The sequence below is a fragment of the Pseudorasbora parva genome, chromosome 18 (assembly GCF_024679245.1).
Source record: "Pseudorasbora parva isolate DD20220531a chromosome 18, ASM2467924v1, whole genome shotgun sequence".
In the NCBI taxonomy this organism is placed as follows: Eukaryota; Metazoa; Chordata; class Actinopteri; order Cypriniformes; family Gobionidae; genus Pseudorasbora; species Pseudorasbora parva.
Window position 1 is genome coordinate 1,925,276 of NC_090189.1, and position 27,231 is coordinate 1,952,506.

Sequence of the window (27,231 nt, forward strand, 5' to 3'; positions counted from 1 at the left end):
AAGGTCGCATATGCGACCATTTTGGTGGCAGTGTAGTTCCCTGCAAGTTATAAAATGTTCAAACAAACTCTTTATTAAACGTCACTGGACTAAACACAAATTAACAATACGTATGTTCACCCAATTACAGGAAATAACTCAGATGGCAAATACAGTCACATGTAACACATCTGACACGTGGTGTAATTATAACACATTAGTGTGTAAAAGGTTTCAACACACTTCTGTGTAGGAGGAATAACACATTGGTTGAGTTACAGGTAACACAAATATGTGTTAAAAAAACACAACATGTGTCGTCCGAGCACATACGCTACATGTGTTAAAATCTACACAACTTGTGTCAATTTTAAACTCATTTCATTGTGTTGTTTTCAACACAGCATGTTATAAAGTGCTCGACAAACACCATCATTGTGCAGTGTATGCAGTGTTTATGTTTTCAAACAAACAGGCCTATGCAAATAAAAGTTATTATAATATAAACTTTTTTTTATCAGTTGCTACATTTTAATTTAAAGTGCAAACTCTGTTAACTGTTTTCTCTGGTGTTGAAGGTGTTAAACTGTGAACAATTGCGTGGATAAAGTCATAGAGTTTGAAACATTGTATTTTGGGCACATGCGTTCTGTACTCGATTACGAACTGCTGACACAATGACACAATTTCTGTGTTAAATGCTACATTTATTGAGCACACTCACTACATGTGTTACACATGTTGTGTCAATTTTAACACATCTCCTTTTAGAGTGTAGCAAATATCTCTAACGTTTATTTATCATCTGTTTTTAGTGTTCATTTAAAATAAGACAAATCTAATATTATTATAATCTTCTAGGCCTATCTGTTATTTAACAGTTTAGATTGTTCTTTAATGATGATCTAAACAGCAGAAGACAGAAATTGTGGTTTAAATCCCAGGGGAGCAGGTGGGGTGCGTGGTTGTAACACTGCATTACAATGAGCCCCTATTAGAAATATGATATAATAATCTATTTTCATTTTTTTTGTAATTCGTTTGAGAAAACCACGAAAAAAAAAGGGTTAATAAAGACTGGGAGTCAATGTTCAGAAATTATTCATTATTATGTTTTTATCTATCCTGTGCTGTATTAAGCGATGTGTTTGTTGTCAAACTCAATTGTTTAAATATTTTTAATGATGAAAAATGCCTTTATTTTATTTTAAAACGTTAATAATTTTATTTACAAAATATTTTAGTTTGTCTTGTATATTTTTTGATTGAATGGATAACATTTTAAGCAGTTATTTGGACATACTACCCCACCTATGGGGCATTTTGTCACATTTCACGTCCATTGTTTCAGGGTAAATCAAGAAAAAAGCTTACACTTATTGAAACAAATCCACATAATTGTATTAGACGTGTGAAATTAATGTAGGCAAAAAATACTCTGAACCCCAAGTGGATTTACACAAACATGAGACAGTCAAAAATCGTTATAGGTTGTGCCCTGCTCTCCCCTAAATGATCTAATGTGGATAAATGTATATTTTCTATTTTCTTCTAATAAATACGTGTTTAACTGGGTTAGCTTCTGGACTATTTTAAACACAGCTTTATAAATGGGCATTTCTTTTAACTACTAACTGTATAGTTTTAACACATTGATGTAAAATCTGTAAAATGCACGATTTAATACATTTATTTACCTTTTTTTTTAACTGGCTGAATTAAGTAATATAGGCGATTTCCTTTAGTATTCCATAGCTACAAGAGACCTATTACCCTACATGTTTTTTTCCGATAACTGGCAAAACTTCAGACGACACGCGCAGACGTCACGTAGCTTCTCAGGCGAGTATGTGGGCGACTATCGCAAGCCATTTTAGCTTTTAAACCTTTGTCTGACTATCTATAAATATATTTAAAGATAGTTACAATTGTATTTTGACCAGTGATAATTATAATTCGACTAGTCAAAATGACAATTAGAGATATCTGCAATTATAATTGCACTAGTAAGAAATCTGATTCGAGATATCTCTAAATACATTTTGACTAGTCAAAACTCTATTAAAGATATCTGTAATGACGTCAGAGATATCTTCAATAGACGCGTCACACATACGCAAAGGTAATTAGAGATATCTCTAATTCATTTTAGCATTTAAACCTTTGTCTGACTATCTATAAATATATTTAAAGATAGTAACAATTGTATTTTGACTAGTGATAATTATAATTCGACTAGTCAAAATGACAATTAGAGATATCTGCAATTATAATTGCACTAGTAAGAAATCTATGGGAGGCCGTTTCAGCATAAAAACGTTCCAGCGTTACTCGTCGTAATTATATTTTTACTAGTAACAATTCATTTAAAGAGCTCTATAATTAAATTTTTACTAGTAACAATTACAATTACAGAGCTCTATTATTGTATTAATACTAGTAACAATTATGATTATAGAGCTCTCTAATTCAATTGTTACTAGTAACAATTATGATTGTAGAGCTCTCTAATTGTATTATTACTAGTAACAATTCCAATTAGAGAGCTCTATAATTCATTTATTACTAGTCATATGTCTATGGGAGGCCGTTTCAGCATAAAAACGTTCCAGCGTTACTCGTCGTAATTATATTTTTACTAGTAACAATTCAATTAAAGAGCTCTATAATTCAATTTTTACTAGTAACAATTACAATTACAGAGCTCTATAATTGTATTATTACTAGTAACAATTATGATTGTAGAGCTCTCTAATTGAATTATAGAGCTCTGCAATTGAATTCTTACTAGTAATAAATGAATTGTAGAGCTCTATAATTCAGTTTTTACTAGTAACAATTCCAATTAGAGAGCTCTACAATTCATTTATTACTAGTAAGAATTCAATTAGAGAGCTCTATAATTCAATTGTTACTAGTAATAATCCAATTGCAGAGCTCTACAATTCCACTAGAGAGCTCTCTAATTCAATTGTTACTAGTAAAAACTGAATTAGAGAGCTCTCTAATTGTAATTGTTACTAGTAAAAACTGAATTAGAGAGCTCTTTAATTCAATTCTGACTAGTAACAATTCTAATTACAGAGCTCTATAATTGTATTATTACTAGTAGAAACTCCTATTCATGAGATGCAAAACAGATAGCAGATTTTCCGCCTACAAAAGTGCGTTTCAAAATAAAAGCCCTGTAGCGTGGTTCTAAAGTATCCCGAAATATTTTACAGACTTAGGTAACAGATTAATCATGTTCACATTAAAGCAAAATTAAGATGATGACTGAGATGAAAGCCTATATTTAGTCGTTATATTCATTCACCTTTGTATATTGGTAAAGCTAAGAGCCAAGAACACTCCATATACTGGACATAATATAGGGTGACTGACATGCCCTAAATGTGCCTAATGTGGGACACCTAAGGTTTAGTGTTTGTAGGTCCCGCATAAATATACTAATGTCAGTGAAACTATGGATTATCTGAAGCTGTGGGGCCATGTCATCAAAATCATATAACCTCTCAAATGTCCAGTCATATGAGACAGTAGCAATCATCAGAAAGGAGGGACCTTGTGTGAAAGCCACCCAAAGTGTTTTGACAAACTTGATATTAAGGAGTATAAATTCATTTTAAATATTTCAAGTGTTAAGTATTGTTATGCAATAATATAATGATTGTGTTTGTTGTTTAGTAAAATGGAAAACATTAGCCCAAATAGTCTTAAACCTTTTTATAAATTGTGACTTGAGGTTAAATCTAGCCTAAAGTTTGTATAGTATAGTTGTATATTTTTTTTTTTCTTTTTTCTCCAGGTTGCAAGATATTTTTTATATTTTGCCTTCAAATAAGCTTATGCCTGTTGTGGTTGCATGCATTTGTTAAGTAAAATGAACACGAGAACAGTGAGGAATCCTGACTGTGCACTTAACTCTTTTATATAAAAATATATATTATATATAATAACCTAGACCATGAAAATAGTTGGCTAATGTCTTTGTATTAAAAAAAGGCATAAAAACTATCATATTGTATTATTTGTCTGATGTTCAATTATCAATCAATCCATCCATAACCAAGAGAATAACTAGACTATTTTCATTATCATTATTATTATTATCATTATCATAGATTTTGGCCTTTATCATAGACTTTTCAGTGTCCCACATTAGGAATCACCAGATTGTCGACTGCAGCGCCAAAGTTTCCCATCTGCCTGTTTATATACACAGTAAAAATGCAGTGTCAAATTAACACTTAGTGTTAATTTTAATGCTCCTTCGGATCATATATGGTCCCACTCTAGATAGTGTAAAAAGTAGAGTTTATAGTGTTGAATTTATAGTGTTTATCTAGCACCTTACAGTGTAGAAAATTTACACCGTGATTGTAAAATTACACTTACAATTGTTGTTTAAATTTTACACTATGGGTGTTTAACACCATCTGTGTCGATTTTATTCCATTGGATTACACTATTAGTGTTAATAATAAAGTATTCTGTTCAGTGCAAGAAATTTTACACGATCACATGTTGTTAATGTACAAGATCAGACATAAAATAAAGAATCTTCAGATGTATAAATCCAGAGTTTATTTAACAAATGGGCAAAGCGGTAAAGATCAATTAGTCAATCACATTCATGAGGTGTTGCACAGAAGAAGAAAAAAAGTGAATTAAACGCGTAAAATAATCAAATTTGCCTAGACATGAACAAATGTGACGGGTAGATTTGAGCAAGACTGCAGAAAGCTACTCGACAGTTGCGTAGCATCAATAAACGCGGTTCCTCTGTCCCATCAGCGAGCAGGTATGGCTGTGTGGTCTCTTCAGTTCAATCAATGTGTTCTTTAGTCTCTGCCTAAAGATCAAAGACAAAAATAACACTCAGTCATCTCTTCAACTGACCGTCTTTATATTAGTTTTCCACAATACAATCAAGCTAACTGGCAATATTTTGAGTCAGACAATAGGAAGTGACAAATGTCCAAATTTACCTTTTTGATGACAGCTTGATATGAGGACATCTTTCCAGGTCTCTTACAGTCTTTTGGTGATGGTGGAATCAAAGGAAGTATGAGCTGAATTGATCGTTGCACCATTCTAAATAACAGATGTGACAACTTCAGCAAAAAATGCATAAATATATATAGATATTCAGCAAAAAATGCATAAATATATATAGATAATCTTATTCCGAACTATAGTCGAACCTGAATTATTGGTTTCATCCTCTTTCACAGCAGATTCCGTCAGTCAGGTCCTTGAAGGTCTTGGGAAAGCCTTTCCAGGAACTTAGCCTTGGTCTTCTCACCAAAAATCTAAACAAACAAAAAACAAAGTTCATCATCAAATAGTTACATAGCATAATGACAACCATATCTCTCAGGAACCATTTTGTTAATTGTTGTCAGAGTAGCGCCGTTCACTCACACCTGGCATTAACATTCATCTTGGGTGACACACAAGTAAACAACTCAAGTACAGGTGTAATCACACCCAAGACGCATTGAGATTTGATTGTTTTGATAGGGTCTAGGCCACATTATTTTATTAAAGGGTTAGTTCACCCCCAAAAAATGATTCTGTTAATTACTCACCCTAATGTTCTAAACCTGCAATACAATTTCATCTTTGAAACACAAATGAAGATATTATTGATGAAATCAGAGATTTCTGTCCCTTCGTTTCCAGCTACGCAACTGCCACTTTGAAACTTCAAAAACTTCATGAAGACAACGTAAAACTAATCCAAAGGAATCAAGCAGTTTAGTAAATTTTATTTTTCTTCTAAAGAAAGTTGATTAATAGTTGTTAGTTGATTAATGTTTATATGTGAATAAAAGTCTACATTAAAGGGTTAGTTCACCAAAAAATGAAAAATGTCATTAATTACTCACCCTCATGTCGTTCGACACTTGTAAGAACTTCGTTCATCTTCGGAACCCAAATGAAGATATTTTAGTTGAAAGCTGATGGCTGAGAAAGGTAGACCTCAGATAGGCCTCCATTGACATTCAGTACATTTACACTCACAAGAACCATAAAAGGCATTAAAAACCTCGTTACAAAGTCCGTTACAAAGTCCAGCGGCTCTACAGTAATTTTAAGAAGCGACGAGAATAGTTTTTGTGCCCCCAAAAAAATCTAAACGACTTTATCCAACAAGTTATTGTCTTCCGCGTATGCCTCGGACGTGAACTCACAAAGCACCACGAAGCATGCGCGAGAATATGACGCAGATCCACTTTGTTTACAAGCAGAGGAAGGGAAGATGCGCATATCTAATCTGTTGAATTCTATACTGATAGTGCTTTAGGAAAAAGAAAAAGAAAACACTTTAAAAAAAGTTCCTCGCTCCATGTATCCGAACGGCGGATCTGCGTCATAAGCGGAAGCGTCCGAGGCATAAGTGGAAGACAATAACTTGGTGGATAAAGTCGTTATTTTGATTATTTTTTTGCCCACAAAAACTATTCTCATCGCTTCGTGAAATTACTGTAGAGCCGCAGCAGTGAGATGGATTTTGTATCGATGTGTTTAGTGCCTTTATGGGTCTTGTGAGTGGGAATGTACTGAATGCCAATGGAGGCCTATCTGAAGCCTTTCTCAGCCATCAGCATCCAACTAAAATATCTTAATTTGTGTTCCGAAGATGAATGAAGTTCTTACGGGTGTCGAATGACATGGGGGTGAGTAATTAATGAAATAATTTTCATTTTTGGGTGAACCAACCTTTTAATCTATACATCACAAAGCAGTCGAGTCTGTTCAGAATTTTGGACTAAACCACTCGGATTGGTTAATTTGGATTGGTTTTTGATCTCTTTATTAATTTTTGAAGCGTCAAAGTGGTAATTGCGTGGACTGCAAGTGGAGGGACAGAAAGTGCTTAATTTAAAAGTATTTTTGAGTTTGGAATGACATGACGGTGAGAAATTACAACAATTTTACACTTTTGGGTCAACTAAACCGTTAACTATTTGCAGTTTATTATCTTGAATTAACACAGAAGTGATTGATGTGTCATCATGAATCGACACACAATCAATCACACGTAAATTCCAGGTCTAAACAAAGGCAGATATTGTGTGGTTGCCCAGTAATGTGTTAATATTTCATGTTCATTTGTCATGTGTAAAAATTTGTATTGCACATAGAATAATATATAATGATACTTACAATTCTGGATTCATCTTCAGCATTCTGTTGCTTTCCTGAAGGGCTTCCATCCCTCAGAAGAACAGTGTCATCAGAGTCACAGTTTGCCATCTCACGAGAGGAGATTCCTTCACTTGACACTGCAGGGGTCTGGGTCAAGTCTATTGAAAAGGGATTTAAAATATTTCCAAAATTCAGTAATGCACTACAATTTAAATTAGTAAAATATTTTGTAATTACCCTTAATTTTGATTAGGCTGAGAGCTGTCTATAAGGCATGGGTGTCAAGTTGTAAAATTATTTATATTTAAGTTTAAATATTTATTTAATCTGATTATTAAATAAACTTATATAATTTAAATGATTATTGTGAGTAATAGGGGATCTTAAAATGAACTTGGTGTACTACATTAGATTAAGACATGTTTCGAATTTATTTCACCATTATTAACTAATAGTATTTATAATGGGAACAGAAAATAGAGATTTATATTAGTAAAACAGAGAGATTAAATATTTAGGAAATTATTTATCCCAAAATAGCATGCAGTATGAATTGATAAAGACTTATTTCAAGCTGAAGTACCTGAATGCTCTGCCAGTACGCAAATACTTGGTAACTGAATTGTAAAACAGGCGGACTTTCAGATTAGCCTTTACTCACTTTCACAATGTTTGAACTGAACGGTCATAACTGAACGGCTGGCAACGTTACAGCGTTTGTTTTCTTGACGCAGATATGACGACATGACAGACGCATATTCAGTGCGCAACGTACATATTAAGGAGTTCACACCCAAATTTAGGGCGAATAAAACGTTTTTAAACGCTCCCCCTCCTCAGTCTGCAAAAAGACTGCTTTTGTTGTTTACACTGCGCGATACAAGACACTTAAACACACTGTTAATAATGTGCATGTGTCACAAAAACGTTATTCTTTACGCGTTAATGTACTCTATAACAGAGGCACTTTTACCGTTTTCGATGAAAGGACACAACGTAACGTCACACGTATTCCTTTCAAAACAAATATAAAATTACCATTTAAAGAATGATCTCACCTGCGGAGAAAAAAGCTTCAGAGCAGACCTCCTCGTCAACTTCAGTCAGACTCGTCGTAAAACCAGGCCTCTGCGTTGACTGGATGTGATCTCACCTAACTTCATAAAACGCTGTCAACAAACCAAAGTGAAAGAAGCTAAACGTATACATAACATATTATAAGCACATTCCAACAAGTTTATTTCAAACGTAAAATCACCTTCATCCAGGAAATCAAATCGGCATGAGAAACTTTCACATTCTTCTGTACATCTCGGCATCATATGAACTCGAAGAGCTTCCTTATTCCTGACAAAACATGCCGTTAATCATTTCTAAATGTTTTCACCATCATATTTGACTAAAATATTAACAAATATATTTACTATTTCATTTTAGAAAGAGAAAAGCTATTCACCCTACCTGCTCGGTTGCATGAATATAAAATGGCGTCGTCGTCTGGTGAGGTAGCAGTCATCGAAGGGCGGAGTCAAGAATACTTTTGCACTTTCAGTGTAAAAATAAAATGTACACTATGTAGAACACCATAATTACACTAAAGAGGAGTACTCTTTAAAACTCTATATTGTTAATTTAACTATTTGGGAATAAATAACTTTTAACACTGCAAATTTGACACTACCAATTTTACTGTGTACCCCAGTTGAATATGCATAGGCACGATTAGCATAATGATATGTCTCCGAATAGAGAGCTCTGTAATGCAATTGTTACTAGTAAGAATTGCTATTGCAGAGCTCTGTAATTCAATTTGTACTAGTAACAATTCAATTGTAGAGCTCTCTAATTGCAATTCTTACTAGTAATAATTAAATTATAGAGCTCTCTAATTCAATTCTTACTAGTAACAATTCAATTAGAGAGCTCTGTAATTTAATTATAGAGCTCTATAATCAAATTGTTACTAGTAACAATTGAATTAGAGAGCTCTATGATTTAATTATTACTAGTAACAATTTGATTATAGAGCTCTATAATTGAATTACAGAGCTCTCTAATTGAATTGTTACTAGTAACAATTATGATTAGAGAGCTCTGTAATTCAATTGTTACTAGTAACAATTACGATTAGAGAGCTCTCTAATTGAATTGTTACTAGTAACAATTCAATTAGAGAGCTCTGTAATTCAATTATAGAGCTCTGCAATTACACATATCCTTAATGTGTATTTTTACTAGTAATAAATCATTTGAAGAGCTCTGTAATTCAATTGTTACTAGTAATAATTCAATTAGAGAGCTCTACAATCGTAATTGTTACTAGTAACAATTGAATTACAGAGCTCTATAATCCCAATTGTTACTAGTAAGAATTCAATTAGAGAGCTCTACAATTGTAATTGTTACTAGTAAGAATTCAATTAGAGAGCTCTATAATCCCAATTGTTACTAGTAACAATTGAATTACAGAGCTCTATAATTAAAAATGAATGGAAGTCAATGGAGACATATGACTAGTAATAAATGAATTGTAGAGCTCTCTAATTGGAATTGTTACTAGTAACAATTGAATTAGAGAGCTCTATAATCATAATTGTTACTAGTAACAATTGAATTAGAGAGCTCTATAATCATAATTGTTACTAGTAATAATACAATTATAGAGCTCTGTAATTGTAATTGTTACTAGTAAAAATTGAATTATAGAGCTCTTTAATTGAATTGTTACTAGTAAAAATTGAATTACGACGAGTAACGCTGGAACGTTTTTATGCTGAAACGGCCTCCCATAGTAATAATACAATTATAGAGCTCTGTAATTGTAATTGTTACTAGTAAAAAATGAATTATAGAGCTCTTTAATTGAATTGTTACTAGTAAAAATATAATTACGACGAGTAACGCTGGAACGTTTTTATGCTGAAACGGCCTCCCATACGTAATTATATTTTTACTAGTAACAATTCAATTAAAGAGCTCTATAATTCATTTTTTACTAGTAACAATTACAATTAAAGAGCTCTATAATTCATTTTTTACTAGTAACAATTACAATTACAGAGCTCTATAATTGTATTATTACTAGTAACAATTATGATTGTAGAGCTCTATAATTGTATTATTACTAGTAACAATTCCAATTAGAGAGCTCTACAATTCATTTATTACTAGTCATATGTCTCCATTGACTTCCATTCATTTTTAATTATAGAGCTCTCTAATTGAATTATTACTAGTAACAATTGGGATTATAGAGCTCTGTATTTCAATTGTTACTAGTAACAATTACGATTAGAGAGCTCTATAATTGAATTACAGAGCTCTTCAAATGATTTATTACTAGTAAAAATGCACATTAAGGATATGTGTAATTGCAGAGCTCTATAATTGAATTACAGAGCTCTCTAATCGTAATTGTTACTAGTAAAAATACAATTAGAGAGCTCTACAATCATAATTGTTACTAGTAATAATACAATTATAGAGCTCTTTAATTGAATTGTTACTAGTAAAAATATAATTACGACGAGTAACGCTGGTATGGGAGGCCGTTTCAGCATAAAAACGTTCCAGCGTTACTCGTCGTAATTCAATTTTTACTAGTAACAATTCAATTAAAGAGCTCTATAATTCAATTTTTACTAGTAACAATTACAATTACAGAGCTCTATAATTGTATTATTACTAGTAACAATTATGATTATAGAGCTCTCTAATTCAATTGTTACTAGTAACAATTATGATTATAGAGCTCTCTAATTCAATTGTTACTAGTAACAATTCCAATTAGAGAGCTCTACAATTCATTTATTACTAGTCATATGTCTCCATTGACTTCCATTCATTTTTAATTATAGAGCTCTGTAATTCAATTGTTACTAGTAACAATTGGGATTATAGAGCTCTCTAATTGAATTCTTACTAGTAACAATTACAATTGTAGAGCTCTCTAATTGAATTCTTACTAGTAACAATTGGGATTATAGAGCTCTGTAATTCAATTGTTACTAGTAACAATTACGATTGTAGAGCTCTCTAATTGAATTATTACTAGTAACAATTGAATTACAGAGCTCTTCAAATGATTTATTACTAGTAAAAATACACATTAAGGATATGTGTAATTGCAGAGCTCTATAATTGAATTACAGAGCTCTCTAATTGAATTGTTACTAGTAACAATTCAATTAGAGAGCTCTCTAATCGTAATTGTTACTAGTAACAATTGAATTACAGAGCTCTCTAATCATAATTGTTACTAGTAACAATTCAATTAGAGAGCTCTGTAATTCAATTATAGAGCTCTATAATCAAATTGTTACTAGTAATAATTAAATCATAGAGCTCTCTAATTCAATTGTTACTAGTAACAATTTGATTATAGAGCTCTATAATTAAATTACAGAGCTCTCTAATTGAATTGTTACTAGTAAGAATTGAATTAGAGAGCTCTATAATTTAATTATTACTAGTAAGAATTGCAATTAGAGAGCTCTACAATTGAATTGTTACTAGTACAAATTGAATTACAGAGCTCTGCAATAGCAATTCTTACTAGTAACAATTGCATTACAGAGCTCTCTATTCGGAGACATATCATTATGCTAATCGTGCCTATGCATATTCAACTGGGGTACACAGTAAAATTGGTAGTGTCAAATTTGCAGTGTTAAAAGTTATTTATTCCCAAATAGTTAAATTAACAATATAGAGTTTTAAAGAGTACTCCTCTTTAGTGTAATTATGGTGTTCTACATAGTGTACATTTTATTTTTACACTGAAAGTGCAAAAGTATTCTTGACTCCGCCCTTCGATGACTGCTACCTCACCAGACGACGACGCCATTTTATATTCATGCAACCGAGCAGGTAGGGTGAATAGCTTTTCTCTTTCTAAAATGAAATAGTAAATATATTTGTTAATATTTTAGTCAAATATGATGGTGAAAACATTTAGAAATGATTAACGGCATGTTTTGTCAGGAATAAGGAAGCTCTTCGAGTTCATATGATGCCGAGATGTACAGAAGAATGTGAAAGTTTCTCATGCCGATTTGATTTCCTGGATGAAGGTGATTTTACGTTTGAAATAAACTTGTTGGAATGTGCTTATAATATGTTATGTATACGTTTAGCTTCTTTCACTTTGGTTTGTTGACAGCGTTTTATGAAGTTAGGTGAGATCACATCCAGTCAACGCAGAGGCCTGGTTTTACGACGAGTCTGACTGAAGTTGACGAGGAGGTCTGCTCTGAAGCTTTTTTCTCCGCAGGTGAGATCATTCTTTAAATGGTAATTTTATATTTGTTTTGAAAGGAATACGTGTGACGTTACGTTGTGTCCTTTCATCGAAAACGGTAAAAGTGCCTCTGTTATAGAGTACATTAACGCGTAAAGAATAACGTTTTTGTGACACATGCACATTATTAACAGTGTGTTTAAGTGTCTTGTATCGCGCAGTGTAAACAACAAAAGCAGTCTTTTTGCAGACTGAGGAGGGGGAGCGTTTAAAAACGTTTTATTCGCCCTAAATTTGGGTGTGAACTCCTTAATATGTACGTTGCGCACTGAATATGCGTCTGTCATGTCGTCATATCTGCGTCAAGAAAACAAACGCTGTAACGTTGCCAGCCGTTCAGTTATGACCGTTCAGTTCAAACATTGTGAAAGTGAGTAAAGGCTAATCTGAAAGTCCGCCTGTTTTACAATTCAGTTACCAAGTATTTGCGTACTGGCAGAGCATTCAGGTACTTCAGCTTGAAATAAGTCTTTATCAATTCATACTGCATGCTATTTTGGGATAAATAATTTCCTAAATATTTAATCTCTCTGTTTTACTAATATAAATCTCTATTTTCTGTTCCCATTATAAATACTATTAGTTAATAATGGTGAAATAAATTCGAAACATGTCTTAATCTAATGTAGTACACCAAGTTCATTTTAAGATCCCCTATTACTCACAATAATCATTTAAATTATATAAGTTTATTTAATAATCAGATTAAATAAATATTTAAACTTAAATATAAATAATTTTACAACTTGACACCCATGCCTTATAGACAGCTCTCAGCCTAATCAAAATTAAGGGTAATTACAAAATATTTTACTAATTTAAATTGTAGTGCATTACTGAATTTTGGAAATATTTTAAATCCCTTTTCAATAGACTTGACCCAGACCCCTGCAGTGTCAAGTGAAGGAATCTCCTCTCGTGAGATGGCAAACTGTGACTCTGATGACACTGTTCTTCTGAGGGATGGAAGCCCTTCAGGAAAGCAACAGAATGCTGAAGATGAATCCAGAATTGTAAGTATCATTATATATTATTCTATGTGCAATACAAATTTTTACACATGACAAATGAACATGAAATATTAACACATTACTGGGCAACCACACAATATCTGCCTTTGTTTAGACCTGGAATTTACGTGTGATTGATTGTGTGTCGATTCATGATGACACATCAATCACTTCTGTGTTAATTCAAGATAATAAACTGCAAATAGTTAACGGTTTAGTTGACCCAAAAGTGTAAAATTGTTGTAATTTCTCACCGTCATGTCATTCCAAACTCAAAAATACTTTTAAATTAAGCACTTTCTGTCCCTCCACTTGCAGTCCACGCAATTACCACTTTGACGCTTCAAAAATTAATAAAGAGATCAAAAACCAATCCAAATTAACCAATCCGAGTGGTTTAGTCCAAAATTCTGAACAGACTCGACTGCTTTGTGATGTATAGATTAAAAGGTTGGTTCACCCAAAAATGAAAATTATTTCATTAATTACTCACCCCCATGTCATTCGACACCCGTAAGAACTTCATTCATCTTCGGAACACAAATTAAGATATTTTAGTTGGATGCTGATGGCTGAGAAAGGCTTCAGATAGGCCTCCATTGGCATTCAGTACATTCCCACTCACAAGACCCATAAAGGCACTAAACACATCGATACAAAATCCATCTCACTGCTGCGGCTCTACAGTAATTTCACGAAGCGATGAGAATAGTTTTTGTGGGCAAAAAAATAATCAAAATAACGACTTTATCCACCAAGTTATTGTCTTCCACTTATGCCTCGGACGCTTCCGCTTATGACGCAGATCCGCCGTTCGGATACATGGAGCGAGGAACTTTTTTTAAAGTGTTTTCTTTTTCTTTTTCCTAAAGCACTATCAGTATAGAATTCAACAGATTAGATATGCGCATCTTCCCTTCCTCTGCTTGTAAACAAAGTGGATCTGCGTCATATTCTCGCGCATGCTTCGTGGTGCTTTGTGAGTTCACGTCCGAGGCATACGCGGAAGACAATAACTTGTTGGATAAAGTCGTTTAGATTTTTTTGGGGGCACAAAAACTATTCTCGTCGCTTCTTAAAATTACTGTAGAGCCGCTGGACTTTGTAACGGACTTTGTAACGAGGTTTTTAATGCCTTTTATGGTTCTTGTGAGTGTAAATGTACTGAATGTCAATGGAGGCCTATCTGAGGTCTACCTTTCTCAGCCATCAGCTTTCAACTAAAATATCTTCATTTGGGTTCCGAAGATGAACGAAGTTCTTACAAGTGTCGAACGACATGAGGGTGAGTAATTAATGACATTTTTCATTTTTTGGTGAACTAACCCTTTAATGTAGACTTTTATTCACATATAAACATTAATCAACTAACAACTATTAATCAACTTTCTTTAGAAGAAAAATAAAATTTACTAAACTGCTTGATTCCTTTGGATTAGTTTTACGTTGTCTTCATGAAGTTTTTGAAGTTTCAAAGTGGCAGTTGCGTAGCTGGAAACGAAGGGACAGAAATCTCTGATTTCATCAATAATATCTTCATTTGTGTTTCAAAGATGAAATTGTATTGCAGGTTTAGAACATTAGGGTGAGTAATTAACAGAATCATTTTTTGGGGGTGAACTAACCCTTTAATAAAATAATGTGGCCTAGACCCTATCAAAACAATCAAATCTCAATGCGTCTTGGGTGTGATTACACCTGTACTTGAGTTGTTTACTTGTGTGTCACCCAAGATGAATGTTAATGCCAGGTGTGAGTGAACGGCGCTACTCTGACAACAATTAACAAAATGGTTCCTGAGAGATATGGTTGTCATTATGCTATGTAACTATTTGATGATGAACTTTGTTTTTTGTTTGTTTAGATTTTTGGTGAGAAGACCAAGGCTAAGTTCCTGGAAAGGCTTTCCCAAGACCTTCAAGGACCTGACTGACGGAATCTGCTGTGAAAGAGGATGAAACCAATAATTCAGGTTCGACTATAGTTCGGAATAAGATTATCTATATATATTTATGCATTTTTTGCTGAATATCTATATATATTTATGCATTTTTTGCTGAAGTTGTCACATCTGTTATTTAGAATGGTGCAACGATCAATTCAGCTCATACTTCCTTTGATTCCACCATCACCAAAAGACTGTAAGAGACCTGGAAAGATGTCCTCATATCAAGCTGTCATCAAAAAGGTAAATTTGGACATTTGTCACTTCCTATTGTCTGACTCAAAATATTGCCAGTTAGCTTGATTGTATTGTGGAAAACTAATATAAAGACGGTCAGTTGAAGAGATGACTGAGTGTTATTTTTGTCTTTGATCTTTAGGCAGAGACTAAAGAACACATTGATTGAACTGAAGAGACCACACAGCCATACCTGCTCGCTGATGGGACAGAGGAACCGCGTTTATTGATGCTACGCAACTGTCGAGTAGCTTTCTGCAGTCTTGCTCAAATCTACCCGTCACATTTGTTCATGTCTAGGCAAATTTGATTATTTTACGCGTTTAATTCACTTTTTTTCTTCTTCTGTGCAACACCTCATGAATGTGATTGACTAATTGATCTTTACCGCTTTGCCCATTTGTTAAATAAACTCTGGATTTATACATCTGAAGATTCTTTATTTTATGTCTGATCTTGTACATTAACAACATGTGATCGTGTAAAATTTCTTGCACTGAACAGAATACTTTATTATTAACACTAATAGTGTAATCCAATGGAATAAAATCGACACAGATGGTGTTAAACACCCATAGTGTAAAATTTAAACAACAATTGTAAGTGTAATTTTACAATCACGGTGTAAATTTTCTACACTGTAAGGTGCTAGATAAACACTATAAATTCAACACTATAAACTCTACTTTTTACACTATCTAGAGTGGGACCATATATGATCCGAAGGAGCATTAAAATTAACACTAAGTGTTAATTTGACACTGCATTTTTACTGTGTATATAAACAGGCAGATGGGAAACTTTGGCGCTGCAGTCGACAATCTGGTGATTCCTAATGTGGGACACTGAAAAGTCTATGATAAAGGCCAAAATCTATGATAATGATAATAATAATAATGATAATGAAAATAGTCTAGTTATTCTCTTGGTTATGGATGGATTGATTGATAATTGAACATCAGACAAATAATACAATATGATAGTTTTTATGCCTTTTTTTAATACAAAGACATTAGCCAACTATTTTCATGGTCTAGGTTATTATATATAATATATATTTTTATATAAAAGAGTTAAGTGCACAGTCAGGATTCCTCACTGTTCTCGTGTTCATTTTACTTAACAAATGCATGCAACCACAACAGGCATAAGCTTATTTGAAGGCAAAATATAAAAAATATCTTGCAACCTGGAGAAAAAAGAAAAAAAAAAATATACAACTATACTATACAAACTTTAGGCTAGATTTAACCTCAAGTCACAATTTATAAAAAGGTTTAAGACTATTTGGGCTAATGTTTTCCATTTTACTAAACAACAAACACAATCATTATATTATTGCATAACAATACTTAACACTTGAAATATTTAAAATGAATTTATACTCCTTAATATCAAGTTTGTCAAAACACTTTGGGTGGCTTTCACACAAGGTCCCTCCTTTCTGATGATTGCTACTGTCTCATATGACTGGACATTTGAGAGGTTATATGATTTTGATGACATGGCCCCACAGCTTCAGATAATCCATAGTTTCACTGACATTAGTATATTTATGCGGGACCTACAAACACTAAACCTTAGGTGTCCCACATTAGGCACATTTAGGGCATGTCAGTCACCCTATATTATGTCCAGTATATGGAGTGTTCTTGGCTCTTAGCTTTACCAATATACAAAGGTGAATGAATATAACGACTAAATATAGGCTTTCATCTCAGTCATCATCTTAATTTTGCTTTAATGTGAACATGATTAATCTGTTACCTAAGTCTGTAAAATATTTCGGGATACTTTAGAACCACGCTACAGGGCTTTTATTTTGAAACGCACTTTTGTAGGCGGAAAATCTGCTATCTGTTTTGCATCTCATGAATAGGAGTTTCTACTAGTAATAATACAATTATAGAGCTCTGTAATTAGAATTGTTACTAGTCAGAATTGAATTAAAGAGCTCTCTAATTCAGTTTTTACTAGTAACAATTACAATTAGAGAGCTCTCTAATTCAGTTTTTACTAGTAACAATTGAATTAGAGAGCTCTCTAGTGGAATTGTAGAGCTCTGCAATTGGATTATTACTAGTAACAATTGAATTATAGAGCTCTCTAATTGAATTCTTACTAGTAATAAATGAATTGTAGAGCTCTCTAATTGGAATTGTTACTAGTAAAAACTGAATTATAGAGCTCTACAATTCATTTATTACTAGTAAGAATTCAATTGCAGAGCTCTATAATTCAATTAGAGAGCTCTACAATCATAATTGTTACTAGTAATAATACAATTATAGAGCTCTGTAATTGTAATTGTTACTAGTAAAAATTGAATTATAGAGCTCTTTAATTGAATTGTTACTAGTAAAAATATAATTACGACGAGTAACGCTGGAACGTTTTTATGCTGAAACGGCCTCCCATACGCTGGAACGTTTTTATGCTGAAACTGCCTCCCATATTCGAGATATCTCTAAACACATTTTGACTAGTCAAAACTCTATTAAAGATATCTGTAATGACGTCAGAGATATCTTCAATAGACACGTCATATGGAAGGCCGTTTCAGCATAAAAACGTTCCAGCGTTACTCGTCGTAATTATATTTTTACTAGTAACAATTCAATTAAAGAGCTCTATAATTCATTTTTTACTAGTAACAATTACAATTACAGAGCTCTCTATTCGGAGACATATCATTATGCTAATCGTGCCTATGCATATTCAACTGGGGTACACAGTAAAATTGGTAGTGTCAAATTTGCAGTGTTAAAAGTTATTTATTCCCAAATAGTTAAATTAACAATATAGAGTTTTAAAGAGTACTCCTCTTTAGTGTAATTATGGTGTTCTACATAGTGTACATTTTATTTTTACACTGAAAGTGCAAAAGTATTCTTGACTCCGCCCTTCGATGACTGCTGCCTCACCAGACGACGACGCCATTTTATATTCATGCAACCGAGCAGGTAGGTTGAATAGCTTTTCTCTTTCTAAAATGAAATAGTAAATATATGTGTTAATATTTTAGTCAAATATGATGGTGAAAACATTTAGAAATGATTAACGGCATGTTTTGTCAGGAATAAGGAAGCTCTTCGAGTTCATATGATGCCGAGATGTACAGAAGAATGTGAAAGTTTCTCATGCCGATTTGATTTCCTGGATGAAGGTGATTTTACGTTTAAAATAAACTTGTTGGACTGTGCTAATAATTTGTTATGTATACGTTTAGCTTCTTTCACTTTGGTTTGTTGACAGCGTTTTATTAAGTTAGGTGAGATCACATCCAGTCAACGCAGAGGCCTGGTTTTACGACGAGTCTGACTGAAGTTGACGAGGAGGTCTGAAGCAGCCCCGTTTGGTCTTTTTTCTCCGCAGGTGAGATCATTCTTTAAATGGTAATTTTATATTTGTTTTGAAAGCATTGCGTGTGGCGTTACGTTGTGTCCTTTCATCGAAAACGGTAAAAGTGCCTCTGTTATAGAGTACATTAACGCGTAAAGAGTACGTTTTTGTGACACATGCACATTATTAACAGTGTGTTTGAGTGTCTTGTATCGCGCAGTGTAAACAACAAAAGCAGTCTTTTTGCAGACTGAGGAGGGGGAGCGTTTAAAAACGTTTTATTCGCCCTAAATTTAGGTGTGAACTCCTTAATATATACGTTGAGCACTGAATATCGTCTGTCATGTCGTCATATCTGCGTCAAGAAAACAAACGCTGTAACGTTGCCAGCCGTTCAGTTATGACCGTTCAGTTCAAACATTGTGAAAGTGAGTAAAGGCTAATCTGAAAGTCCACCTGTTTTACAATTCAGTTACCAAGTATTTGCGTACTGGCAGAGCATTCAGGTACTTCAGCTTGAAATAAGTCTTTATCAATTCATACTGCATGCTATTTTGGGATAAATAATTTCCTAAATATTTAATCTCTCTATGTTTTACTAATATAAATCTCTATTTTCTGTTCCCATTATAAATACTATTAGTTAATAATGGTGAAATAAATTCTAAACATGTCTTAATCTAATGTAGTACACCAAGTTCATTTTAAGATCCCCTATTACTCACAATAATCATTTAAATTATATAAGTTTATTTAATAATCAGATTAAATAAATATTTAAGCTTAAATATAAATAATTTTACAACTTGACACCCATGCCTTATAGACAGCTCTCAGCATAATCAAAATTAAGGGTAATTACAAAATATTTTACTAATTTAAATTGTAGTGCATTACTGAATTTTGGAAATATTTTAAATCCCTTTTCAATAGACTTGACCCAGACCCCTGCAGTGTCAAGTGAAGGAATCTCCTCTCGTGAGATGGCAAACTGTGACTCTGATGACACTGTTCTTCTGAGGGATGGAAGCCCTTCAGGAAAGCAACAGAATGCTGAAGATGAATCCAGAATTGTAAGTATCGTTATATATTATTCTATGTGCAATACAAATTTTTACACATGACAAATGAACATGAAATATTAACACATTACTGGGCAACCACACAATATCTGCCTTTGTTTAGACCTGGAATTTACGTGTGATTGATTGTGTGTCTTGATTCATGATGACACATCAATCACTTCTGTGTTAATTCAAGATAAACTGCAAATAGTTAACGGTTTAGTTGACCCAAAAGTGTAAAATTGTTGTAATTTCTCACCGTCATGTCATTCCAAACTCAAAAATACTTTTAAGTTAAGCACTTTCTGTCCCTCCACTTGCAGTCCACGCAATTACCACTTTGACGCTTCAAAAATTAATAAAGAGATCAAAAACCAATCCAAATTAACCAATCCGAGTGGTTTAGTCCAAAATTCTGAACAGGCTCGATTGCTTTGTGATGTATAGATTAAAGGGTTGGTTCACCCAAAAATGAAAATTATTTCATTAATTACTCACCCCCATGTCATTCGACACCCGTAAGAACTTCATTCATCTTCGGAACACAAATTAAGATATTTTAGTTGGATGCTGATGGCTGAGAAAGGCTTCAGATAGGCCTCCATTGGCATTCAGTACATTCCCACTCACAAGACCCATAAAGGCAGATGGGGTCGATACAAAAACACATCGATACAAAATCCATCTCACTGCAGTGGCTCTACAGTAATTTCACGAAGCGATGAGAATAGTTTTTGTGGGCAAAAAAATAATCAAAATAACGACTTTATCCACCAAGTTATTGTCTTCCGCTTATGCCTCGGACGCTTCCGCTTATGACGCAGAGCCGCCGTTCAGATACATGGAGCGAGGAACTTTTTTTTAAAGTGTTTTCTTTTTCCTAAAGCACTATCAGTATAGAATTCAACAGATTAGATATGCGCATCTTCCCTTCCTCTGCTTGTAAACAAAGTTCTTCGCTTCTGGGTCATGTGTCCGAACGGCGGATCTGCGTCATATTCTCGCGCATGCTTCGTGGTGCTTTGTGAGTTCACGTCCGAGGCATACGCGAAAGACAGTAACTTGTTGGATAAAGTCGTTTAGATTTTTTTGGGGGCACAAAAACTATTCTCGTCGCTTCTTAAAATTACTGTAGAGCCGCTGGACTTTGTAACAGACTTTGTAACGAGGTTTTTAATGCCTTTTATGGTTCTTGTGAGTGTAAATGTACTGAATGTCAATGGAGGCCTATCTGAGGTCTACCTTTCTCAGCCATCAGCTTTCAACTAAAATATCTTCATTTGGGTTCCGAAGATGAACGAAGTTCTTACAAGTGTCGAACGACATGAGGGTGAGTAATTAATTACATTTTTCATTTTTTGGTGAACTAACCCTTTAATGTAGACTTTTATTCACATATAAACATTAATCAACTAACAACTATTAATCAACTTTCTTTAGAAGAAAAATAAAATTTACTAAACTGCTTGATTCCTTTGGATTAGTTTTACGGTGTCTTCATGAAGTTTTTGAAGTTTCTAAATTTGGCAGTTGCGTAGCTGGAAATGAAGGGACAGAAATCTCTGATTTCATCAATAATATCTTCATTTGTGTTTCAAAGATGAAATTGTATTGCAGGTTTAGAACATTAGGTTGAGTAATTAACAGAATAATTTTTTGGGGGTGAACTAACCCTTTAATAAAATAATGTGGTCTAGACCCTATCAAAACAATCAAATCTCAATGCGTCTTGGGTGTGATTACACCTGTACTTGAGTTGTTTACTTGTGTGTCACCCAAGATGAATGTTAATGCCAGGTGTGAGTGAACGGCGCTACTCTGACAACAATTAACAAAATGGTTCCTGAGAGATATGGTTGTCATTATGCTATGTAACTATTTGATGATGAACTTTGTTTTTTGTTTGTTTAGATTTCTGGTGAGAAGACCTCAGTTAAGTTCCTGGAAAGGCTTTCCCAAGACCTTCAAGGACCTGACTGAAGGAATCTGCTGTGAAAGAGGATGAAACCAATAATTCAGGTTCGACTACAGTTCAGAATAAGATTATCTATATATATTTATGCATTTTTTGCTGAAGTTGTCACATCTGTTATTTAGAATGGTGCAACGATCAATTCAGCTCATACTTCCTTTGATTCCACCATCACCAAAAGACTGTAAGAGACCTGGAGAGATGTCCTCATATCAAGCTGTCATCAAAAAGGTAAATTTGGACATTTGTCACTTCCTATTGTCTGACTCAAAATATTGCCAGTTAGCTTGATTGTATTGTGGAAAACTAATATAAAGACGGTCAGTTGAAGAGATGACTCTGAGTGTTATTTTTGTCTTAGATCTTTAGGCAGAGACTAAAGAACACATTGATTGAACTGAAGAGACCACACAGCCATACCTGCTCGCTGATGGGACAGAGGAACCGCGTTTATTGATGCTACGCAACTGTCGAGTAGCTTTCTGCAATCTTGCTCAAATCTACGTCCAGGCAAATTTGATGATTTTACGCGTTTAATTAACTTTTATTTGTTTTCTGTGCAACACCTCATGAATGTGATTGACTAATTGACCTTTACCGCTTTGCCCATTTGTTAAATAAACTCTGGATTTATACATCTGTCTGAAGATTCTTGATTTTATGTCTGATCTTGTACATTAACACCATATGATAGTGTAAATTTTTGCACTGAACAGAATACTTTATTATTAACACTAATAGTGTAATCCAATGGAATAAAATCAACACAGTTAAACACCCATAGTGTAAAATTTAAACAACAATTGTAAGTGTAACATTTTACACTCACAGTGTAAATTTTCTACACTGTAAGGTGCTAGATTAACACTATAAATTCAACACTATAAACTGTACTTTTTACACTATCTAGATTGGGACCATATATGATCCGAAGGAGCGTTAAAATTAACACTATTAATTCACTAGTAACAATTGAATTAGAGAGCTCTCTGGAATTGTGGAGCTCTGCAATTGGATTATTACTAGTAATAAATGAATTATAGAGCTCTATAATTGGAATTGTTACTAGTAAGAATACAATTGCAGAATTACGACTAGTAACGCTGGAACGTTTTTATGCTGAAACGGCCTTCCATTAATATGGCCCTGAAAGCATAAAGAAGAACTGACTTCTGCCCTCTAGTGGCGACAGTCATGAAAGGAAATTCGTTCCCATTTTCTTCCTCAAGAGGTCAGCAGAGTGTGTGTGTGTGTGTGTGTGTGTGTGAGAGAGACAGAGAGAGAGAGAGAGAGAGAGAGAGAGAGAGAGAGAGAGAGAGAGAGAGAGAGAGAGAGAGAGAGAGAGAGATTGAACAGAGTTCAGTGTTGAGCTGTTCTTCCTCTGTTAAAGTCACTGATGATGTCAGTCAGGTGTGTGAGAGAGAGAGAGAGAGAGAGAGAGAGAGAGAGAGAGAGAGAGAGAGAGAGAGAGAGAGAGAGAGAGAGATTGAACAGAGTTCAGTGTTGAGCTGTTCTTCATCTGTTAAAGTCACTGATGAAGAGCTGCTGATGTCAATCAGGTGTGTGTGTGTGTGTGTGTGTGTGTAAGAGACACATTCAACTGTGTGTCTGGAGTCTGTTCAAGTCAAACACATTGTCCTGTGGAAAACTTCTAAGATCTTCATCTTCATCCTCAGATCATGATCAGGTGATTTCCTTCATTCTCACAGCAGATGATTTAGATCAGGAGTCAAATATTATTCACACTGAAGCTCAATGTCAAACTGGGGCTTTAATTGAACTGCATTTCTAACACAAACTCTGGACAGAAATCATTTGAGTATTTTACATCTTTCAGCTTTTAATAAGTGACATGTATTATGAGAGACTCTCGTAAAGCATTCATCACTAATCCGGGATTTATGAATAATCTTCAGATATGAGATTATGGAGATTATGAACCATCATCATCATCATCACCATCATCATCCTCCTCCTCCTCCTCCTCCTCCTCATCTTCATCCTCCTCCTCCTCCTCATCCTCCTCATCTTCATCCTCCTCCTCCTCCTCCTCCTCCTCCTCCTCCTCCTCCTCCTCCTCATGATCAGATGAATCCATAAATGCGTCTGAGTCTCTGGTAAGATCATGAATTCTTCCCGTTTGTAGTTTTCCAGAAAGTGAGATCCAGGTTTAGTGAGATGATAAATAATGAATGAATCTGAGAATGAACATGATTCTGTCAGATCATCAGACCATGAGCTCCAGCGACACACACACACACACACACACACACACACACACACACACACACACACACACACACACACACACACACACACACACACACACACACACTTCATCAAACTCTTCTATATTTAGTGAGCGCTTTGACTTCATTTGACTTCATCTTTGTGTTTAGTTCTGCTTTCTAATGAAGCGTTCTGTCCCTGTTTGATTTGTGAGAAACTCTTCTGATCTTCTTCAAACACATCATGTGGATCATATTCCCTGATCAACTGTAGATCTGTCCGTGTGTGTGTGAAATATGAGCATATGGAGAGTGTGTGATTGTGCTGTGATCCTGTAGAGGGAGACACTCACTGTATTACAGCAGCTCTTATCTCACTCAATATTGATCTGCTCATGCCACTAATGTCTCAATTCACATTCACAAATCTGGACTGGCTTTATTTCTCAGATCATCATGATGATGATGATGATGATGATGATGATTCAGCTTAAACACACCAAACATTCATAAATCACTGACACAACCCACAAATATTAGGTCAAATAATAGATATTACTGCAGCACAATATATCTCATTGGCTTATATTTGTGCAATTATTTATAAAATAGGCTTTTGAGCCGCTCGTCTGAGATGTTTACACAATCTATTAAAGAAAACATCCAAACACTATAAAATAAAATCTTGCCTTAAATATGAGGTGAATATGACTTGCATGTTGGTATTGTTAAAAAAATGTGTACATTACTGTGAAGAAACTCTAATATACAAAAAAAATGACTATACACATTGTGTGTGTGTGTGTGTGTGTGTGTGTGTGTGTGTGTGTGTGTGTGTGTGTGTGTGTGTGTGTGTGTGTGTGTGTGTGTGTGTGTGTGTGTGTGTGTGTGTGTGTGTGTGTGTGTAATTCCCCTTACTCTGTCCTCATTGCTTGCATCCATTGTTCAAAACCTATAACTTGACCTTTGGCCTATTCTAAAGCATGATTGGTGTGTGTTAAGTAAAGCAGTGAGTGTGTGTGAGGCACTGATGAATTAGTGTAGCAATTTGAATGGTTGTGTTTGGAAAAGGAATTCAAGATACTCATCTTAGATATGTGTGTGTTACATAGAGAATTGTGTGTTGTGTTTTATGAAACTGAAAACTAAGTCGGAGGATCAGAGTATTAGTGTGTGTTTTCACAGATTTGGTGTGTGTGTTCTGGTGTTTGAGTGTCAGGTTTCAGAAATGAAGTAATGATTTTCTGTGTAAGCAGTTGGAAAACTGTAAAGGATGGCTGGTTCATTTTACCCACGAGTCCTTTCAGCTCATGGCTTTCAGTTTGAGGAGAAGTTACAGATTAAATATCAAACTATTATCATATGGAGAAGTCTTTACTCCTCAAAATTACAAGAAGTTGCATCGAGTGAGTGAATCGATATGTCCATCAGTCACAGATCTGCTGATAAATCAGAGGAGTTTAAAACTTGTGGAGGGCTTAGACCTGTTGAGTCAGATGTGTTTCTGAAATCCATTAGAAACCAGTTCATGTCTCACTGTTGCCACCCGTACCGTGAAAATACGGGACGATCCCGTATTTCAGATAGGTCCACCCGCATTGTGTGAAGACACGTCCCTCCTATTCTGCCCCTAGGTGGGTCGCTGCTGTCGTTGGTTTGTTTGATTCAGGTTCACAGGCCGTGAATCACAGCCAATCAGAGTCAGAAGAGGAGACACCGCCTCGCCGGCTCTTTTCTATATGGGCAGAATCCAGAAACGATGGCGGAGGCAGGTCCAAATACCCTATCAAAATAATTTTGATTGATAACGTTAGATTTCATATGCTGCCTATTATTAAAGAAATAATGTTAATAATGTACGTAGGCTACATTAATGATGTTATGGTATGATTTGTTTATTAAGGTTAAGTTGTACAGTCAGACACAAGCATTACTTTAATAAGAGATGATAGATATATATATATATATATATACATATTTAATCAAAATAGGACCTTTTAGGAATAAAATAAACAACTATTTATGCTTAACAAATTTAAATAATTTAATCATCCAATACTATAGAATTAACAATAGACTATAAAAACGGAATAATACATAAATATATTTACTGAACTTACCAAAAATAAAAATGTTGTTGAGTGTTTTATTAAAATAAGAAATGATAGATATTATATCATTTACAATTTTTTTGGTGTGGTTTGTTTGATGGTGTTACTGCAAACAATGACAAATATTTTAGTCAAAATCTTTGTTCACAACACTATAAAATTACTCGAGTTAATTAGCAATTTCTTCTCCCACTCCCCCCTACACTGTAAAAAAAACACGTAATTTTACGGTAATAGTCTGTATTTTTTTACAGAATTTTCCTGTTTTTTCATTATACAGTGAAATGCCTGTTGTTTTACAGATATTTGCTGTAATTTATATTTTGACTATTAAATTTACGGGAATTCCTTGTATTTTGGTATTACATCAAATTTCCGTTTTTTAAGAGGAAATTTCTGTATTTTTACATAAGTTTGATTAATATTTTACAGATTTTTTCTGTAAAAATAGAAAACAGGAAATTAATGTATACTGTAAAAAAAAACGTAATTTTACGGTAATAGTCTGTATTTTTTTTTACAGAATTTTCCTGTTTTTCACTATACAGTGAAATGCCTGTTGTTTTACAGATATTTGCTGTAATTTATATTCTGACTATCAAATTTACAGGAATTCCTTGTATTTTGGTATTACATCAAATTTCCGTTTTTTAAGAGGAAATTTCTGTATTTTTACATAAGTTTGATTAATATTTTACAGATTTTTTCTGTAAAAATAGAAAAAAGGAAATTAATGTATACTGTAAAAAAAAAACGTAATTTTACAGTAATAGTCTGTCTTTTTACAGAATTGTCCTGTTTTTTCATACAGTGAAATGCCTGTTGTTTTACAGATATTTGCTGTAATTTATATTTTGACTATTACATTTATGGAAATTGCTTGTAT

At 33.9% G+C, this 27,231-nt stretch overlaps 4 long non-coding RNA genes across 6 annotated transcripts in view; 2 read left to right on the plus strand and 2 right to left on the minus strand.

Annotated features, from left to right (window-relative positions):
• Positions 1-27,231, minus strand: part of LOC137045842 (uncharacterized) — a 248,085-nt gene that overhangs the window by 205,643 nt on the left and 15,211 nt on the right. The gene's annotated exons all lie outside the window — the stretch shown is intronic.
• On the minus strand, positions 4,544-9,006 carry LOC137046413 (uncharacterized). Of its 2 annotated transcripts, XR_010898957.1 has the most exons (7): positions 8,599-9,006; positions 8,396-8,484; positions 8,196-8,306; positions 7,156-7,295; positions 5,187-5,294; positions 4,971-5,076; positions 4,544-4,834 (listed from the first exon to the last, which is right to left on the minus strand). It is a non-coding gene; the product is annotated as an uncharacterized lncRNA (long non-coding RNA). The 2 variants fall into 2 exon arrangements; XR_010898956.1 differs by having other exon boundaries at positions 8,396-9,005.
• LOC137046406 (uncharacterized) lies at positions 11,593-16,061 on the plus strand. 2 transcript variants are annotated; one of them, XR_010898955.1, is made up of 7 exons: positions 11,593-12,006; positions 12,121-12,209; positions 12,299-12,409; positions 13,310-13,449; positions 15,311-15,418; positions 15,529-15,634; positions 15,771-16,061. It is a non-coding gene; the product is annotated as an uncharacterized lncRNA (long non-coding RNA). The 2 variants fall into 2 exon arrangements; XR_010898954.1 differs by having other exon boundaries at positions 11,595-12,209.
• Positions 18,534-22,564, plus strand: LOC137047142 (uncharacterized). The gene is made up of 6 exons (XR_010899155.1): positions 18,534-18,794; positions 18,884-19,003; positions 19,904-20,043; positions 21,946-22,053; positions 22,132-22,237; positions 22,376-22,564. It is a non-coding gene; the product is annotated as an uncharacterized lncRNA (long non-coding RNA).